General features: G+C 41.6%; 1 protein-coding gene across 12 annotated transcripts in view; it reads left to right on the top strand.

The window, feature by feature from the left end:
• Positions 1-698: 698 nt before the first annotated feature.
• The window catches only part of R3HDM1 (R3H domain containing 1), a 167,569-nt gene continuing 162,267 nt past the window's right edge, over positions 699-6,000 (top strand). For 9 of the 12 annotated variants that reach the window (XM_025277031.3, XM_006048201.4, XM_044935977.2 and 6 more), the window contains exon 1: positions 699-882. The gene's annotated coding sequence lies outside the window, so the exon portion shown is untranslated. Of the gene's footprint in view, positions 883-1,647; positions 1,791-6,000 lie in introns of all 12 variants that reach the window. The other 3 variants (XM_025277052.3, XM_006048205.4, XM_044935946.2) reach the window with 2 other exon arrangements.

The raw sequence follows: 6,000 nt of genomic DNA, 5'->3' as shown, positions 1-6,000 counted from the left end.
CCAGCCCCAAACTCCAAATCATTCAGAAATACATTCTTTTTCATTGGCCGATGAGGCGGCGTGGGTACCTCCCATGAACTACAATTCCCGTCAGACTCCGCGGGAAGCAAACTGAGGAAAGGATATGGGCGGGGACAAAGCACTTTGGGAGCTGTAGTCGGCTGCAAGCCGAAAAGGGCAATCACCCCGCCTTTCCCCATTGAGGCTGGAGAAACCAGGTGTTGGTCTTAGAGCCCGTTACCGCTGAGAGGAGGAGCCAAATCCTTCAGCAGCATTCCCCACTTCCAACCACATGGAGGACGAAAATTTTCCTTTCCTCCTATAAAACAGTATAAATACTCTTGAGGAAATATAGTTGTCTTTCCAATACATTCAGGTCAGTAAAAATTCCCAGAACTCCCCCAACCTCAGGTTCCAACTCGTGGGAAAAGGTTGCTCTTTCTCAAGTGGGCAAAATGGCTGTCCTCCTAGGTTTATTATTGGTTGTCCTTTGCGTCCTTCAAGGGCGGATACTTACAGCCGATTGGCTCTTTTTCCCTTGAGGGTGGAGAAAGATTTGGCACGGCTCTCCCGCGGCCCGAGAGGAGATGAAGGGGAGGAGAGAAGGCCGTTTTTTGAGGTGTGATTGGATACACTTCCTGCCACTCCAAGGATGTCCGTCCTATGATTTGTCGACTGCTCTCAAAGAGAACGAGGAGGCGGGGCTAGTGCGTGGTGGGAAGGGGCGGGATTCTGCCAGCCGCGGCTGCCGCTGGAGCCGGTGTCCGGGCTGGTGATGGGGTTAATTCCCTTTCGTAAGACTCCTACTTGCACCCACCCAGCCCCGCCGTCGCCCCGCCGCGCCGCGCTCCAACCGCCTCCTCCTCCTCCTCAGTAACGCGGGTAAGAGATGCCCTCCCCTCCCCCCCTTCAGCTCCCCGGGAATAACGCGCCTCTCTCCCCTCCCCCGCCCGCCAGCCGGTAGCGCTAACGGAGAAGGAGGCAGTCAGGGGAGAGATGTGGTGTGTGAGAAGGTGGCCTTCCCCGCCGAGAGGTCGACGCTCCAGCCAGGGCCCCGCCGAGGTGCTGCTGCTGCCAGCCCCGCTGGGAGGTCGGGTTCTGAGGGAGCCCCGGCTCGCCTGGCCCGCCGCTGCGCCTGCAGCTGCATCTAGTACCTTGCGCCCACCGCCCCCACCCGGGGGCCATGTGAAAAGCAAACCCCTCGAGGCCTAGCGGAGGAGACGGGGGAAAGGTTCCCGAGTCCCTGCTATGGCTGCTGCTGCTGTTCTTGCACCCCCAGGGACTGGGGAACCAGCCACAGCAGGCCTGCCCGGAGCGGGTGCCGTGCGGGGCTCTGCTCCTGGGTGGCTGGCGCCCGTGCTCCAGGCTCCTCGGCCCACCCCGCGGCCGCTGCCCCCTGGCCTTGCACCCTGAAAATTTTTAGAAAGGAAATAAGACATTCCGACTGGTTGATGAAATGTTAGTGGTACATTTTGCGTGTGGTACCAGAAAAAGCACAGTGGGAATATTGGAAAGAAAGTTGAATGACTGTCAATGCCACAGACCTCGGGGATCAGATTTACACCCATCAGGGTTGAGCCTTCGGGTCTGCCCCCCAGGTCCCTGTGTGTTTGAAGTTTTTTGTCGTTCTCTTTTTTTTGTTGCTAGGTGCAGAGGAGAGTGCCTCTGTTCTTTGAGCTTGCTTTTATGCAGAAACAAACTGTTGAGGCTCTCAAGGTCCCGTGTATAATTGGGATAGCAGGTCAACTAAGTAAAAGGCGAAGAGGTGTTTGCTCAAATAGGAAGGCTTAGTAAGTAGCAGATGGTTTTTATAATATGATTTTCCAGAGTAGAAAAAAAAAGTGTGTGTGTGTGTATATATGGTATGTATATGAATATATATGCATGTATATGTATGTATATATATCTCTCGAGATTATGGTTTGCATAACTAATCTGAAGAAACTGCTTTTAGTCTAAATGTCATTGATTACAAGAACTTTTGAATAACAAAAAGATGGTTCAAGTTGAACACTGCAGCCCACCTACTTGTAATATTTGAAACAGTAAACTCTGTGCCATATTTTAGTAGGATACCAGTATGACTAGGGTTAATTGGACACACGACTTGACAAAATTTGGTACATTTGGCTGTACTAGAGAGGGATTTCTTTTTCCTCACTTGTTGATTGAGTGCTCATCTTTTCAGTCCTTGCTTTTTTGTCTGGGTGAATATGTCCTTAAATACTGGATTCTGTAGTTTTTTGTGGACATGTTTGTAATCACAGGTAAAATCGTAGGCCCACTTCTGAGGCTTACTTGGAACCAGCATAAACTAGGGTTCTGAAGAAATACTTGAGTTTTGACTGTGTTGGACCATTTTCTTCAGGATCTGAGAAGACGATACTGGCTTAATGATCTTCCATAATCCATAACTAATATACCTAGGTATAGAATTGACTTGGATTCATAGATTCAGTATCTGAAAGAAATTTGGTTGTGTGTTAGAATTAAGAAATGAACCATGTAACCCTGAAAGGTAAGTTCGCTCAGCTCCCCACAAAAAGTACCCAGAGCATACATTACTCAGCCCAGCATTTTCTAAAACTTGTTGGTTAGTTGATAAATATATAATGCTTTTAGATCTCATGTGCCTTATGTACAGAAAGGGCTGATGAAAATATAGACAGCTTCTTCTGTATTCTCTTACTAGCTACAGGACCCCTCTATGACCCTCATAGTTGTAAAATGGGAATAGTTATGCTCAGCTCAAAGAATTGTGAAGATTTTAGAGATGAAGTGTTTAAAACCCCTAGCGTCACCTAACACTTAGTATGTATGTTAAACATTAACTATTGTTACTGACAAGCATATTGAAAGAATGAGTTGGTTTCTCAAATGCCTATGGTGTTGTTGGAGCCTCAGGACATGTTCTATTAGTAAGGAGTTCTGTGGAGGTTTTCATTTATATTGTAACTTAAAGTGCAATTTTTAATTAGCCATTTTCAAAGTGGAAGATTTGAGAAATTGGTTATCAGGCACAGAAGAGTTATTATTTTATAGATGATTTTTTGATTTTGCATTCAAGTGTAAGTGTTGAGTTTCAAATGGATTATCTGGAGTAAAAGTATGTGTCAGGTTATTTAAGTGATAAATAATTATAATACCTCTAAAGTGTTATTGAGCTGTTAATGTTTTCAAGATCAAGTTTATGTACTCGCTATCCATATTCACCCGGGGCAGTCAGCTATTGAACTTTTTATAGTATTAGTAAGATTAAGTGAGTTATTTGAATTTGTTATGGCCCGTAGATTGACTACTGTTGTGTTGCTGCTTTGAATTCTCATTATTTATCAGTTCTTAAGTGTTTCTTTTCTGTGTAACAACATTCCAGACACACTGTTCCTTTCTCCTCCCAGGAACTTTTGAAAATGTACTGGGTCTTCACACATAATGGTGTCCTTGGAGTGCGTACAGTGAGACAAATTTAAGGTTAGCTTGAAAACAGTTTTTTTATGGAGTCTTCTGACAGTAGTGTCTGGCCAGGGTTCCGGGCAGCTCTACCTGATGCTGAGTACAAGCTGAAGTATATAGTGTGGCACGCCTGCCAGGTTATAGAACCCATACTGTTGGGTGCTCCTTTGAGGGACCTTACATGGCAGCAGCAGTAGAAAATATTGTAAAATTGAAATAAGCTTTTAAAAATACTATGCATAAGACAAGAATCGTTGAGTAATGAAAGATTCTCTAGTACTGGCACTTTAGAATACCTAATTATACCCATTTCAGTTAATGTTAAGTTCTAATTCCTCAAAAACAAAGAAAGAAGTACTAAGAGTTGATAGCAGGTTTTGTGGGTGTTTTTCCATTCTTGAAAATGTTACAGTAATAAACACTTTAAGACTGATGGGTTTATATTATATTGTTGCTGCTTGGATTAGAAAATCTCACAATTACCACTTTCATGGTCTATTATAAATATGTTCAGTAGTCCGTAGGTCAAAAGAGGTGTGGTTACAAATGGTAGCGAACTTTTCAGATAGCACTTGCTGCTCCAAACCACAGAATCAGTACACTGTTTAGTCATATCCACATACAATGATGATACCTTACTGCTTATCACTTAAGATGAATAAACTAAGATGGTTATCATAAAGAGAAGGGAGTGTGTCCATTCTTCTCAGAATAATAGTCTTTTTCTAAAAATGTAAAATCTTCCACTTGATCCATGTGAATTCTGATAATGTTTACTAATATTACAGACATGGGCAAAGAAATAATAAAATCAAACAATTTTATTAAGTTAACTTTGCTTTCCAAATAAGTATATGTTATATAATTAAACAGATTTGCTTATACCTGGTAAGCATGTGTATTTTTTTCAGGATTTATTTCAATTAGTTATTGACTGATGGTTGAACTAAGAGATGAGTTATTTAATCCTGGCTCAAGACTAGTTCTCTTCCTTATTTTCCAAAAATTTGTTTTTTTGTTCCCAGATTTTATTCTTTATTGCCTCGTCTTTCTTCCATAGTTAACACGTACTTATTAAGTTAAAAATTTTTTGTATGAGTTTTGCAAGCCTACACTTGATAATCTTTGTTATTCTCTCTTTGCCCTCTGAATTGTAGATTAGTGACTTTTTTCTTAATTTTTACCTGTAAGCTCCTTTCTCCAAGCAAATTGTGAGGTTTTTGTTCCTCCTCTTTTCATAAATGCTAGCTCACATAACATGTTTAAATGATTGTTCTTGTAAGCCTGCTTGACTAATGTTTTTATCCACAACTCCCTAAAACTACTTTCTCTCCAAAAGAAATTAAATGTAGAGCATAAACTCCATTTGTTTTTAATTCTTGACATTTTTTTTCTTAAAAGTCAATAATTTGATATTATTTGATATTGTCTTAAGAGTTTAAAGACTATAATTTGACTTCTGCCAACTTTAGCTTAATCAGTGACAGATGTAAATTACTTTTGTGGACTAGATGTGCAGTTAACGTCACTAACCTGCCTTCTACATGAAAGAAGTTCCATGCTAGTATAAAATAACACGTTATAGTCTGAGTTAGAGGTCTAACTATCTGCAGATTTACTTTGTAGTCTTGACCCTCACTGAGGAGGGAGGCTGTGGGATTTAATTTTTTTTTTTAAGGTTTAATGTTGGGGGGGAAATCTCTGTGTGTGTGTGTATATATATATATATGCAAAGCAGCAGTTTAAATAACCATAAGGCCTTCATGTTAAAAGTCCTCTTTGGTAAAAATAAGTATCTTTTTTACTGGAAACAACCCAGACACCCTTAAGTGAGTGAACGGTTAAACAACCAGTGCTGTCTCTATACCATGGAATGCTATGCAGCAATAAAAAGGAACAAACCGTTGTACACAGCAACTTGGATATATCTTAAAGGAATTACGCCAAATGAAAAACCAATCTTGAAATGGAACTACCATGTGGTTCCATATCTATATCTATATATATATGCTGCTGCTAAGTCACTTTAGTCGTGTCCGACTCTGCGTGACCCCACAGACAGCAGCCCACCAGGCTCCCCCGTCCCTGGGATTCTCCAGGCAAGAACACTGGAGTGGGTTGCCATTTCCTTCTCCAATGCATGAAAGTGAAAAGTGAAAGTGAAGTAGCTTAGTCATGTCCGACTTAGCGACCCCATGGACTGCAGCCCACCAGGCTCCTCCATCCATGGGATTCTCCAGGCAAAAGTACTGGAGTGGGGTGCCATTGCCTTCTCTGATACATATATATATATATAAAAATATTTTTTAATGTATATATAGCATTTTCAAAGTGACAAAAGGCAGATGGGTTGGCAATTGCCAAGCATTGCTGGGTGGGAGGAGCAGGGTGATTGTGATTGTAAAGGGTTAACATGAGAGATCTTTGTGGTAATTGAACAGCTCTGTACCTTGATTGTGGTGGTGGTTATGTAAATCTATATACATGTGATAAAATTACATAAAAACACACAGTGTGTGTAAAATTGTTAAAATCTGAATCAAATTG

The sequence above is a fragment of the Bubalus bubalis genome, chromosome 2 (assembly GCF_019923935.1).
Source record: "Bubalus bubalis isolate 160015118507 breed Murrah chromosome 2, NDDB_SH_1, whole genome shotgun sequence".
NCBI classification, from domain to species: Eukaryota; Metazoa; Chordata; class Mammalia; order Artiodactyla; family Bovidae; genus Bubalus; species Bubalus bubalis.
Note: the sequence above shows the minus strand (reverse complement) of the source record. Positions and strands in the feature narration are given on the sequence as shown.